This window comes from Vulpes vulpes, chromosome 4 (genome assembly GCF_048418805.1).
Source record: "Vulpes vulpes isolate BD-2025 chromosome 4, VulVul3, whole genome shotgun sequence".
Taxonomy (NCBI): domain Eukaryota; kingdom Metazoa; phylum Chordata; class Mammalia; order Carnivora; family Canidae; genus Vulpes; species Vulpes vulpes.
In genome coordinates, this window is record NC_132783.1 from 46,965,722 (window position 1) to 46,981,086 (window position 15,365).

A 15,365-nucleotide genomic window follows, 5' to 3' on the forward strand; every position below is an offset into this window, starting at 1 on the left:
ACTGAATTTGCTTCAAATCATGACTTAGGCCAGCTATTCACTAGTTGCAGTGTTCTGTAGCACAAATAATGATATAGGAACTCTCTGATAACCAGAATATAAAATCCTGAGATAGAAGAAAAAACCTTTAGCAGGTGTCTTTAGGCCGGTATGTGACCTCTTACATGGCACTGATTCGCAATTTATGAAACCATTTATTTCTCCCTCAGTTGGGGCTTCTCTGCTCTATTAATTTCCATATTGTTCTTCATTGATTCAACGTTTTAGTCTTTTGAACCAAATTCTGAATATACCACAGAGAAGAAACTGCGGTACTCAATCCACTCAGCCAGCCCATCTCTATGGAATAATGACATTTGTATGAGAAAATAACACTTATACAAATTACGGTTTCCCATAGGTTTGCAAAACCTGTAATGCCTCTGGGAATCAAGATATATTGAAAAATCCATTCTGCCCACTACATAAAAACACTTAAAAGCATCAAGATTCTTTGTGCCAAGTGGAGAAATTGCAAGGAAAGGTGAAAGGATATTACTATATACTAAGATATTTGCCTTTAACAGGTTTTCCTTTATTTTTATTAAACGTCTATGGTTCCAGCAAGGTAATTTCACTTGGTATAAAAGCCTAATGTGTCATAGCATAATATTTTTTTGTAAAATCATTACTGGATTTTTACACAGTATCCAATTTTGCTCCACATTTTCCTTCTCATCTAATGGTCACAAATAATTTAAAATAGATCATTGCATTAAAAATGTACATAAATAAGATTGGTTTCCAGAGTTGCATATGGTACATGATGGCCCTTCAAGAGTTCAAAATGTATATTTGAGGAATATAATAGTCATTTGTTCCCTTTGATGTAGATTAGGGGAAAAGAACAACTCTTGTGGTATTATTATGCACATTATGATGCTACTATTTCATTGCCGAAACTGCCAGTGGCTATGATGGATCTAATTATTTAGCATATGAATTCATATATAATATGTAAGCATATATTTTTAGATATGAAATAATAAATATGCATTACTACACATACAACTTTAATATGCTGTAGGTATGAGAAAATCACCTTAGACTCATTGTAGGAGTGTTCTTTAGAAAAGAATACCACCCTAACTGCTCTAGGTTGGAATCCCATGGAGGGAAGAAGAACGCTAAGCTTCAGATGAAGAGATTAAGGGTGCTAGACCAGACCCTGTGATCTTACTGCCGCCTCAGGGTCATGATGATGCTTGACAGGTGCATGTGTTCTTGAAGAGGAAAAAAAAAATGTATTTTTAAACATAGAGTTTAGTTTTTTCAGAACAGTTTTAGGTACACCACAATTTTGAGCAGAAAGTATGGAGATTTCCCATGTACCTCCTGTCTCCACAAAGGCATGACTATGACTACCTCCATTATCAACATCCCCCACCAGAGTCATACATTTGTTAAAATTGATGAACCTATATTGACACTTCATTATCATCCAAAGTGCATAGTTAACCTTAAGTCTCACTCTTGGTATTGTTCATTCCATGAGTTTGGTATCCACCATTATAGTAACATAGGGAATAATTTTGCTGCCCCAGAAACACTCTATGCAATGCCTATTTATCCCTCCTGTCCCATCCCCAACCCCTAGTAACCACTGATCTTTTTAGTGTCTCCATAATTTCCATAGTTAGAATCCATAATCTCATTTAGTTAGAATCATACAGTATGCAACCTTCTCAATTGGCTACCTTCACTTAGAAAAATGCATTTAACTTTCCTCTATGATCTTTCGGGGCTTGATAGCTCTTTTTTTTTTTTTTTTTTTTTTTTTGCATTAAACCATATTACATTGTCTGGATGTGCCATAGTTGATTTATTCATAATTTATTAACCCATTGAAGGACGTCTTAGTTGTTTCCAAGTTTTGGCAAGTATCAATAAAGCCACTAAAATATCTGTGTGCGGGTTTTTGTGTGGACATAATGTTTCAACTTCTTTGGGTAAATACCAAGAAACACGATTGTCATATGATATGGTGAGAGTATGTTTAGTTTTCTAGAAAAATGTCAAACTGTTTTCCACAGTGGCTATACCATTCTGCATTCCTACCAGCAATGATTGAGAACTCCTGTTGCTCCACATCATTGCCAGCATTTGGTGTTGCCACTGTTATGGATTTTGGCCTTTCTAATAGGTGTATAGTGGTATATCACTGTTGTTTTAATTTGCATTTACCTGAGGAAATGGATGTGAAACACCTTTTCATATGCTTATTTAACTTCTGTATATTTTCTTTGGCAGGGTATCTGTTAAGATCTTTGGCCTATTTTTTAATCAAGTTGTTTGTTTTTTATTGAGTCTTTAAAAATATTTGTAAATTTTGATTAACAGTACTTTATCAGATATGTCTTGCAAATGTTTTATCCCACTCTATAGGGTGTCTTCTCATTCTTTTGAAAGTATCTTTTCCAGAGCAAAAATTTTTAATTTTAATGAAGTCTGCTTCATAATATTTTTCTTTCATGGATTGTGCTTTTGTTGTATCTAAAAATGTCATCACCAAACTCAAAGTCATTTAGATGTTCTCTTGTATTATTTTCTAGGAGTTTCATAGTTTTGCATTTACATTTAGGTCTGTGATCCATTTTGAGTTAAGTTTTTGAAGGACATAGGGTCTGTATCTAGATCTTTTTTTTCTGTTTTTTTTTTCTTTTTGGATATAGATGTCAAGTTATTCCAACATCACTTGTCAAAAAGGCTATTTTTGCTTCATCATGTTGCTTTTGCACCTTTGTCAAAGATAGCTAAGTATATTTATTTGGGTCTGCTATGGGAAAATTGCCTTTTGAGAGGTGGCCATCCTCAATGATCCTGTGCCATACACTGTGTAGCAACAAGAAAGCTATGATGGTAGCAAGATAATCAGACTCCAGTTTCATCAGCAGTTCATTGTGGAAGCCCAGATTAATCACTTGTTAACTGTGCTTTCAGTACAGGGAAAGGGATTTCTCAAGAAGGGATTAATAATAAACTTCCTACTAATGAGGAGTAAAAGTGATCAAGCAATTAAGTAGAAATGCAGAATAGGTGTGGGCATTTTTGGTTGTTGTTTTTTTGTTTTGTTTTTTGTTTTTTTTCTTTGTTGTTGTTGTTGTTTTTGGCATTTTTGGTTTGAACTTGCAGAGTCCACAGTTATTCCGAGAATACATGCATGTATATGCACATACATACTCACATGCATTTTCCATGACCTGGCTTATTTGCCCCAACATCTCAATTACCCAAACCTGAAGTAATAAAAACTTCCAGTCTAAACAAGAATTAGAAACATCAACAATATAATTAACATCAGATGGTCATACCCAGTGTAAAAGATTAGAGAAGATCCCCAGCATCAGCAGAATAGTCTCTGCTTGCACTTTAGTCAGAGAGACAGGTGGATATTTTGAGCTCTGTTAAGCAGTAAAGTTTTTATGTGTCTCTCTGGAAATGCATTTGGATTGATGACTGGTCTGTCATCAGCTGTTTGGAAATAGTGAACCATTTGGTAAATAATGTGGACAGATTCCCATCAACCTTTTCCCCTACATTGCTGTCTTTGTTGCTTACCTAATACAAAGATTTGTTTCTAATTAAAGTGGAGTTCTGAAAGAAGACAAGTTGAGGGGTGGATATAAATTAATTTCATCATGGAGTAGAAATATCAGACAAATGAAAAAGCTTCCAGTGTCAGGAGACAAAAAAGAAGCATGAGCAATAATAGAGAGGATTACCCTGTGTTGTGCTGTAAGTGATTCAGGAGGCAGAAAAGAAAGCTGTGCTCTGTGACTATTCCTAGAGCAAAGTGGAATACAGCCTAGTTTTCAAAAGGGGCTTCATTTTTTTTTTCTTGCACAGTCCAATTTGGCAAATCCAGATGGGATCATTTAAGCCTGGACTGGCCAAAGAGTTACAATTAATTCAAGAATTGCTTTTAGCAAAATTTCAACATTTTGCAAGCTAAGGGGTTGGACTGAATGGCCAGAGTAATGTGTTGTCATTAATGCACTGACCTTGAAATAGAGGACACGCCTTAGTAAAGGAGGCTTTCTGAGGAAACAAAAATATACTGATAGTAGTTACAGTGTGATTTATTTTAGTGGATGCTCACAAAAAGTAGGGGCTGGAAATACAGCAAAATGAAACTGTAAACAAATGCAACTTCTTCATTCTGACCAATAACCTGAGGATTTAAACTAAATATTAACAAAAGTTCACAGATTTATCTCTATATATTTATTAGAAACAATAAAGTGATTGATTATTCTTGTTTAATTTAATAAATTCTGTCAATGTTCCAGCAAGTTTTTCTCAAACTGAGAAAAATTAATGAGGCTTAGCCAGTGCTATTTATCATCAGCATCCCAATTTTCTGACAATTCTGGAAGGCAGTTAAAAGAGCACCATTTTAAAATACATTCCATTTTTAAAATACTCAATAAACTACAAAGCATAGTTTGAAAAATCAGCAATAATCAAATTTTTCAATGACTATGTAAAATCATGTATGTATGTGTGTGTTTAATTTAAATTCTTTCCTCATATCTGTGTAATGCAGTCATCACTATGACTATCACATAGTTATCACTGTATGGAGGAGGAACTATGGATTATATCTAAATGGACATATTTTATTGCTTTGGGAAAATTCCAAGACCTCCAGTGCTACCAGATCTTGAGGTTTTAGAAACTGGGATCCAACAGCAGTGACACTTGTGCCAACTTTCCCAGTATCTCTGTAGGTATCACTGCCTCTCCATAATCACCTTTAACCCCTCAAAGAGATACAAAGGATACAGCAGGAAATACACCAACATTAGCCAATCTAATGTCTTACCCCAGGTAGTGGCCACTTCTCATGCTTTCCTTTGAAAATGAAGAGAAACTTCATCCAAAGTTCAAGTCCTCTAATTTAGCACAGTGGCTTCCAATTTTTAATGAAATGAAACTTTAATAACAAAAATTGTAGGTCCCCTATATTATAGTAGTTGTTCTTTCAAAATCCATTGATTAGAACAATTCATAATGATGCAGTACTCTTTATAAAATCAGTATGCATTTAAAGAATGTAGATTGTATTAATATCCATGCATCCATATTCATTATTCATGCTGCATATTTTATTAGAGCTAAATTAAGACCAAACTGACAGTGCTTTGTGTGGATACGAATTGTTGAATGCTCTTTCTCTGGGACCTGTACCCCTTGATTGTGAACTCTTGCTGTAGACCGTTCATTTTGCTGTCAAATTTCTTCTCACTCAAAATTGGCCTCAACTACCTATGCTATTTCTCTGCTCACCATAGTCTACTCTCAAGCAAGGTGACTCCCTAAAATGTAAGTCAGATCCTGGCACTCCTCTTCTCAAGACCCTCCAGTGTCTGTATCTTACTCAGAGTAGAAGCTGTAAACTTTACCTTGGTCTTTGCCTGAAGGATCCTGTGTCACCTTGGCATGACCCCTAATACCTTCTTTCTTTCTCTCTTTCACTCAGTTTCAAACCCATTTCCCTCTTCTCTCTTCTCTGGACAACTGAATCCAACTTCTGTCCCCAAAGGCTGTTGGACTTCATAGTACCTGTGTCTGGAATATTTTTTCACTGGGGCTCACTCTTTCATAATCATCAGCATTTGCTTATAACACCACATCAGAGGCCTTCCTCAACCAATCTATGTTATCATTTGTGACACTTTATATTCCCAACTCCTCTTACCTTTTAAAATGTTCCTTTATGGCATTCACTACTGCCTGATAAAATATAAAGATTATAGTAGTATAGTTTATAAACTGTAATTTACTGATTGATTTTCCCCATTTCAGTTCAGGCTTCATGAGGCTGTGAGACATTTTTTATGTGTTTTTATTCACTACTGTATCTGCCCTGGTTGAAACTGTCTGGCAAATGTTAAGTATTTGATAAATATTTATGAATTAATGAGTAAATAAATGAATCAGCTACTTTTCATGTTTGATTAAAAAATATAACAACCTTAGAATCCCCTCTTGATAAACCATACATCCTCAAACTCAATCTCATTCTATCTCAAAATTGGTATTTTTTTATTCTTCCCAAACGAATTTTGCCTCCTCTAAAAGTCACTAGCCCATTAAATTTGGGGCCTCATTTCTGTTCTCCAACTGCTTCAGAATCTTAATAGATCTTAATAACTCTTAATAGATGTTCAAAAAAATGCTGCCTGTTTTAAAGTAAGTTGCTTCAAAATGTTGGGGGAATGAATTACCGGGTCCCACTCTCACTGTGCCACTCCCTTGTCTGCATGAAGCACAGATTAAAGAGGGAAGTAACTCTTGAATAATGTCCTTAAGATAAAGATTCGACTGAGGTGAGGGAAAGAAGGAAAGGGACAGATTAAAATAAATGTGCTTGACAGCATTTGAAGAATCAGTACAAGTATGATAACGAGAAAGTACCAAAGAGATAATCCATAAAACACAGTCCCTACTTCCCCTTCCCTTTATTGTTGGGGATATCAATATCATTATTGATCTACAATGCTCACCAGCCAACCTGAATGACATCACTTACCCACTCGACAGTCTGTTTCTCCTATGTGTGATGATCTTCCTTTCCTATCTTCTATTTTTTAGTCATAGCTTTTTAAAAGAAAGGCCAAATTCAAGTACTATCTCTTCTATTAAAATTCCTTTATTCTCCCATTAGAAGGCTTACCCTTCTTGGGTAATTTTATAGCAGCTGGCCTTTACATTTATTATATTGCTTAAAAAATGTTACCTGCCATTATGTTTATATATGCATTTTATCTAATGTATCAGAGTGTAAGCTTTTTAGAACAAAGCTTATGTTGATTTATTATATAATCTTGGGCAATAACTCACCAATTTCACAGAATGGGTACTCAGTGTATGTGTGTTACATGAGTGGATGGATGGATGATGGATAAATGATTGATAGAGGTGACTGATAGATAGATGGAATATATACTTGACCATAGCAAAACCTTAAGTTCAAAAATACATAGTTTCACTGTCAAGTACTGGCTTCTTAGTTAACAGTAATTTGGTAGTATCTCCAAAATAAATGTTAGTTAAAATTAACTAAATTTAAGAATGCCTTTGTAGGGCATTGAAGTTTCTTAGAAAATGTATAGTAATATTTGAAAGTTTCTTGAGAATGTAAAATAATTAGGGGATGTGAAAAAGCATTTTTCTAACATCATTACTTTTCTGCTATCTTTAACTGAAACCCCAGATTAAGAAATTTTTTTTAATGTTTATTTTCAAATATGGTGAAGACACAAAAATAAAAAATATATATATATTAAATACCATTCTTCACTTACTAATTCAATAACATACTATGTGACATTGTTAGAAATTATCTGCTTAATTAAGTTAATGTTATATTTATAATATAAGTACCTCAAAAATTTAATTCCAAAACTTAATCTGATGAAAAAAAAAATAACCTACCTATCAATTGTGGATCTTTCATAATCAGTTTGCTACATGGAAAGCATCAATAATTATATTAGAACCTTTTAAATTTCTATTATAATGTGTACCACTATTCCAGTGTAGGTGCAAATGTGGAAATGTTCTCATTTGAGTGGCTCTCCTATTTAATCTCATATTTACCTATAAAAAGTGTTATATTTCCTAACGACTTGTAAATAGGTTAAGTCTTAAAACATAGCTGCCATCTGTTAAGACAACCAAAAAATAGACCTATGAAAAATAAGAATGCAGTGCTGAATAAAATTAAAATAAAAAGCAAGACTTTTTTTTTTTTTTTTTTTGTCACAAGAGAGGAGAAAGAGCACCAAAAAGTCAAATGACCTGGAACTAAGGATGAAACCTGAGAGAGCACTTAAGCAAGGGCTTTATACAATGGACAGTCAAATCCATCCAACTCAGAAAATTTTGAATAGTCCATTAACTGTGGGCCTTTCTACCCTCATTACTATAGGAGGGTAGCCTAGATGTAAGAAGAGCGATTCACTTATCTTAGCCAAGTCAGCAATAAGCAGATGGGCTTCTTAATACATAAAACTCAGAGAATGGTTACAACCCAAAGGGGGCAGCATCATGTTTTAAAATCATAATCTACTTTGCCTTCAATAACTATTGTTCCTTCTGTTCTAAAATACTGTTATCCTGCCATTCTCCACAGTTTCAATATACTAACATTTGCCTATCCTTGTCATGTGAATCACATTTTCCTGTAAATTGTCTTATTTATTCCATTTGTAAACCTTGTTTTATTGTGAGGACAGAAATAATGAATAATGCACTATGTGGTTCATCCAGTAACTGAGAGTAGGAGAGGTTGCTGCCCATGTCTGTGTATACAGGGTGATAAATGCAAAAATAAGCACATATACATTGTACAAAGTTAAGATAGAGGATGTGTGAATACACATCTGCAAAGATATCCTAAACAATGTAATGCCTCACTTGGATGCTAAATGTTTCTTTTTTTTCCCCCCTTAAGGAGAAAGGTTAGAAAACGTTCTGGAGAGAGGTAAAAAATAGAACAAAAATATGAAAGTATAAAGCAAACTTTCCATATAGGAAACCTGGGGAAAAAATCAGTTCCTGGAGTATAAAGTGACATTTAAGCATTAGGTCTATGGAAAATGGTTTTGGCAGCTAGAGGTTAAATTATAAAAAGCTTCAGCTGTTGGGATGACAGGAGTTGGTGTCTTCTCTGGCATTGAGGAGGTAAAAATTAGACTTGAGTTAGGGGTCTCTTGACAGTGGATGGATTATGAATGATTTCTCAATAAGGAAATGGCAATGAGCATAGGAAGAAAAAAAAGCAATTGGAAGTAATAGAGATTTTCTGAAGGGTCAGCTATGGAGTTAGAAGAATTCACATAAGATGATTCCTAGTTTTCTTGCTGAGGAGCTAGAATGAGTCTACATATCATCTGCCCAGAGAGTTAATATGGGATAAGGATATATTGGAAGAGATAAGGCATTTCTTTATTTTGGACATTTTGAATCTGTGGGATATCCATATAACAATCCATCTGGATATGAAAGATTTTTTTATTTGTATTTTTAAAAACTTTAATTTCATGGCTAAAAGAATAATTAAAGCTTAAGAGTTTTAAGTCTTGAAAGCAATGTTACCTTTTAAGAAAGAATCTTAACTATGAAAGTTTCTGGGGTTTTTTTTCAGAATTTTTAGTGTTTACTGATTGTAGGTGCATTACTATCAAATATACCTCCTCATGCAAATTTAGTTAGGACATCCAACTTTACATTATCTTTCTTTTCTTTCGCCTCAAAGACCATTGTAAATAGCACAGTTTCTTTCAGTTCCCCATCTTTGTTAGTGATCATCATAAAAAGCAAAGTCCCTCAAATAATTCAACTGAGTGTCAGCACAAAAACATTTGTGGTTTAGAGAGGGACACTAGTTCCTAATTTTCTGATAAAAATAATAAACAGTGAGGTCATATGATGGCTTTTCAGGGTACTTAATTTATCCATCAGGGTAGTTCTATAAAAGAAATGCTTAAACAGATCTGAAACCTGGAATGGAGGTATGGATTTAGGATATAGATTAAGGTAGGAACAGATTCACAAACATTTTTGCAGGCAGATGGAGGCAGTAATGAATATTGAATTAGCCATAGGCAAGTCAGCAAGAAAATACAGAAACATGATGAGAAAAGCCCAGAATAATAAAATGCTGGTATTGTTATATTTTTCTTAAATATTTTTCTAAATGACAGAAAGAACAAAAGATAAAACTACCCACTATGTGTGTATCTAGACTTTATCAATACCAGTGACATTTTATGAATAAGAAAATTGTTTGGTTTTGTTGAACCCTTTCGGCTTAGTCTGCTATTCTTTTATAAGTTCAGGTTCAGTTTTCTTTTGTATTTTAATATTCCTCTTCCTTGTGGATGTATGATTCTGAGTGTGATATGTGGGAGGAAGAATCACGCAGATGTCTAGAATTCTTATCTCCTCTCCCAGTAGGTTTGTTTTTAATTCACTCTCCCACACTTGTACCTCTACCCTCCTTAATAAAAATGAAATCCCTTCTTATTCATTAGCATTTTAATAGAAAAAGAAGACTACAATAATAGTATATGCTATGTCCATATGCTATGTTAAATAGGGCAGAGCATTCTGTAATTCCCAGATGAAAAGTTCCATGCAGGCTAAATACAGCATTTTAATTGTATCAGTACTAGATATTGTATTATTCTCTTTCCACATAGCAATTATGGTGAGAGCCCCTAACTGTCTAAAAATAACATTTAGTAATTTTGTCTATGTTGTGAGGGTATATGGCTTTCCAAAATTCTTTTAAATATTATTAAGCACAATCAAAATGAATATATTTAAATCTGGTGCAATACTATAAAACAACCATTCAGTTCTCTCTCAGACTACACAGGGCTGTGTCAGCTATCCCAACAGTGCTCCAAATTTATTACCTTGGAAATGTTAATATTTTAACAGTGTCTCAAAATCTGTCTTTTTATCTGAAAAGTATATTTAGTGGAAGCTTCTTGTCAAACACATTATAGTATACAATGGCCACCATGAGTCAAAGAAATTGCTAGACTCTAGTATGTCCAGAGTCTAGCATTTTACACTGTGACACCTATGCTCAATTTGCTTTCAGATGGATGAATCTCCTGGGAAAAGATAAAGAACAAATGAATAGCTTGTCATAGTGTATAAACTTTATTCATATAAAGAGATAAATAAATGGGAAGAGCAAAACTTCAGGCTATCACACCATTTTTATTTGGTATTTTAACATTATTTTAAAGCATGATTCAGACTGCAACAGTTTTCAAGTTCATTTGATAACTGCCTTACAATTAATATTTGAAGTAGCTAGGCATACATCCTCTATTCTATTAGAATAGAGCTACCTCTCCAGCTCTGAAACTTCATTGTCATATTTTCAATGGGCCTTCACTAACCACCATCAAAAAAGTGAAGGGCACACTTTTTTGTGCAAAAGATATCTAAGATATCCATCTTAGACCTCCTATCTTATTTTTAAGATATCTATATTGGTTTTCTTGTAGTTACCTATTATCAACAATGATAAAAACAATAACAAAAATAGCAATTATCTTCAGAGTTGTCAGAATGATACATTTAACAGTTTTAAAAGCCCTCACATAAATTTTCTCAGTTTGATCTGTGGCAAGCAGATGGCACATGTTTAATTACAGTCATATTATAGGTAATTAAAAATGAGGCTCAATGATCTGTTCATAGTCACTCAGCAATTTAATGGAGAAGGCCGAACATGAGCCCAAATCTTCACATTCCCAATTCAGGTCTCTTTCCTCTTTACATGTCAAATCTTTAATGTCACAGACACCTCAAAGAGCCAGTTGAAAGCTTACTGGTTTAATAGGGTTGACATTGCCAAGATAGAAGATTTCCATCTCTTTTTCTTTCTCTCCCCAGGTCATGCTTAGTGATAACTCTTACCAGACTTACGGTAAGAAAAAAGCAAAACTCAAAAGACTGTTTTGCTTTTATCTGAATCTTTAACTTGTTCACAAATTGGTATTCATCTTTTTCTTTGATTAAATGCTGTAATAATCTCTAAACCATACAAATTACACATTTTCTATATCATCCTTTTTGTTCTTTTTTCAGGGATGAAATGTCCCCATGTGCTATAAAAAATTTATGTTCTTTAGGATCCTATATATTGGGAGGATACATCTGTACCAAAATATATATCTGTATATATCTGTACAGTTATCAGATTCTATAGAGAATTAATATTTTACACATATTTAGCAGTAAAGTGGATCATGGCAGTTCAATCAACTTTGGCAAAGAAAAGTCCCCTGGAAAAGGCAGACTTTGAAAGACTCCACTCCTGTCTCTTCTGTTATTTGGTGTTAACCTTTTTATTGACTATGGATTATTATAGTTACTATGATAATAAAAGAAGTTTGTAGAGAAAGACCAAGAAAAGTGAGGAGGGCTCCTTTATAAAAGTTTGTGAAGCTTTTTGGTTTTTGTGTTTTGTTTCTGTTTTTAATTTGAATCTTCTTGGGGAGTCCAGACATCATGTGATAAACAATAATAAAAATAAAAACCAAGATTGTCTAATCAGAATCATTACTGTCTGCTGAATATTATCCACAAATAGGGAATATCATTTGGGAAAAAGAAGCAGGTGGGTGCTGGGTGGCTCAGTCAGTTCAGCATCTGCCCATGGATCAGGTCATGATCCCAGGGTCCTGGGACTGATCCCAGCATCAGACTCCCTGCTCAGCTGGGAGTCTGCTTCTTCCTCTCCCTCTGCCACTCCCCCTGCTTATGCTCTCTCTCTCTCTCTCTCTCTTTCTGTCAAATAAACAAATGAAATCTTTAAAAAAAAGATGAAGAAGAACAAGTAAACAAAAAGGAAGCAGAAAGCATTGCAAATGGAATACTAAGATATGAGAAAAATATACACATGTCCAAGAAGTTCGCTGAGATTCTTATTGCTTTAAAGTAAGTCTTAAAGAGCACTGGGGCACCAGGAGTTAAAGCAGTAAGGTCAAATGCTTGTCTTCAAGTTCTGGTTGTACTCTGTCGACTCCAGCCTGGTGTTGCAAAGCCCCAGAAAGCCTTCAGGGGCACACATTTCGTCATCCCATTCTGACCCCCAAATGTATTTTATCTCCAACCTGATCATTGTCCTGCTGTGGAAACTACTACTGCATCCCCTGGAACAGCTTCCTTATGCAGGTACACTCAACACCCTCACAATTCTAACCTCCCTAACTTTTGTTTCTCACTAGGTTGAGCCCTTGCCATTCAATCTCTTTCACTCCCAGCAGGTCTCTGTTCAATGGTCCCTCTTTCTGTCTTCAAACTCTGTCTCTTTATTTGCTTTTTCCACCAGGCCTGAAGCTGACAAATATGTTACAAATTCCCTTCCAGCTCTTGTTCTTTTCCTATCCACAGCCACTTTTGAAATAATTGCCTTCACTCTGTCTTGCAATGTTGCCCCTCAGCTTCACTCAACTCTGTGTAACCTGGCTTTCACCCCCACTGACCACTGCTGGATCTGTTCTTTCTAAGGAACTTATTTCTATATGGAATGAACATTTTAATCCTTTCTCTTTCTTTCAACAGTATTCAACATGTTTAATGATTATTTTCCTTCTTGAAACCGTTTCTTTCCTGAAAAACTGTGATAGTACCTGCTTTGGGTTTTCTTTCTAATTTTCCCCTGAAATTCTCTTTGAAATACCTGTAGTTGGCTTTTCTTTTCCCTGCATGCTTTTTACAGCTATAGTGAGGTATAATTTACAATAATGAATTTCATATATTCAAAGTGTACGATTTAATAAGTTGTGACATATGTACACACCAGTAACATCTCTATGATCAAGACAAAGCACAAATCCATTACCCTGAAAGTGTCCTGATGTCTCTTCATAATCCTTCTCTCCAACTCCTCTTTGCCAGCCTCTCATTCCCAGGCAATCATTGATCTACCTGTGGTCACTGTAGCTTAGTTTGACTATTCTAAAATTGTATATAAATGGAATAATATAATATGTGTTCTTTGTCATCTGGCTACATTCAGATGGCATCATTATTTTGAAATTCATTCATATTGTTGCATGTCAATAATTCATTCTTTCTTTAAGTGCCACAATTTGTTTATGCTTTGATCAAGTGGAGTGACATTTGAGTTGTTTCTAGTTTTTGCTTCTTGCAAATAAAGCTGCTGAGAATATTTTAGTACAAATATCTGTATGGATATATACTTCCATTTATCCTGTGTAACTATCAGGAATAGAAATGGCTGAGTCATATGTTCACTGTATGTTTAACTTTTTAAAGAAGTCACCAAAGTTTTTCTCAAAGTTTTTATACTGTTTAAAACCCTGCCAGAAGTTAGTTCTACTCCACATTCCTTTGCTCCATAATCATGTCAAAAGTGGGTATGGTCAGATTTTATTATTATAGATATTTTAATAAGGGCTATCTTAATGTGATTTTAGTTAACATTCCCTTGCTGATTAATGATGTTAAACATCATTATATGTGTTTACTTGCATCTGTATATCATCTTTGATAAAGTGTCTGTTCAAATCTGTAGCCTATTTTATATGAGGTTGTTTGTTTTCTTATTAGGTTTGTGAGATATCTTTATATGTTTAGGGGAAAAGTCCTTTATCAGATATTTGATTTGCAAATATTTTCTCTCAACCAGTATTTTTTGTCTTTTCTTTCTCTAAGCAGTGTCTTTTAAGAAGCAGCAGAAGTTCTTAATTTTGATAAAATCCAATTTGTCATCCTTCACCTTCTGGATCAAGGTTTTGATTCAGCTATAAGAAATCTTTTGTTTGATTCAGGTCACAAAGATTTATCCTATATTTTCTTCTAGGAGTTATATAATTTTAGGTTGAACATTTAGGTCTATGATCCATTTTGAGTTATTTTTTTCTATATATTTAGTGGTGTGGATTAAGATTTTATGGTGTACATGTTGTTTTCTAATTGCTCCAGAAACATTTGTCAAATGTACAATCTATCCATTTATTTTGGTTTCTGCAGTTACTCTCAACAATGTCATAATTTTTAGTGCACAGGCCTTAGAATTTTTTTTCATTATACCCCTGATTACTTCTACATTTTATACTGTTTTAAATAACATTCTTTTAAAGATTTTTATTTGTTTATTTGAGCAAGAGAGAGACAGTGGGTTGGGTAGGAGCACAGGGAGAGAGACAAGCAGATTCCACTCTGAGCACAGAGCAATGTGGGCCTGGATCCCACGACCCTGAGATCAGGACCTGAGCCAAAAACAAGAGTCGGATGCTCAATCAACTGATTCACTCAGAAGCTCCGTTAAATAATATTATTTTAAATATACATTCTTTACATGTTCATTGAAGTATATAAACATAAAGTTGATTTTTGTATACTGACTTGAATCCTACAACTTTGTTAAACTCACTGATTTGTTTCAGTAGCAATTTGATAGATTCAATTTTCCACATAGATTACTATGTCATCTGCAGATAGAGTCTCTTTTTTTTTTTCAACCTGGATGTATTTTATTTATTTATGTATTTATTTTACCTTATTGTACTTGCTAGAATTTTCTATGCAATGTTAATGAAAACTACTGAGAACAGAGATCCACTTCTTGTTTTGATATTTGGATGAAAGCATTCAGCCTTCCGACATTAAGTGCAAATTTTTGTAGAATGTCTAACAGGTTAAAGAAGTCCCAGTCTATTCTTAGTTTCCTGAAAGGTTTTTTTTTTTTTTTTGAGTTGATGTTGGGTATTTCCAAATACTTTTTTCTGTAATTATTGAGATGCTTATGTAGGTTTTCTCTT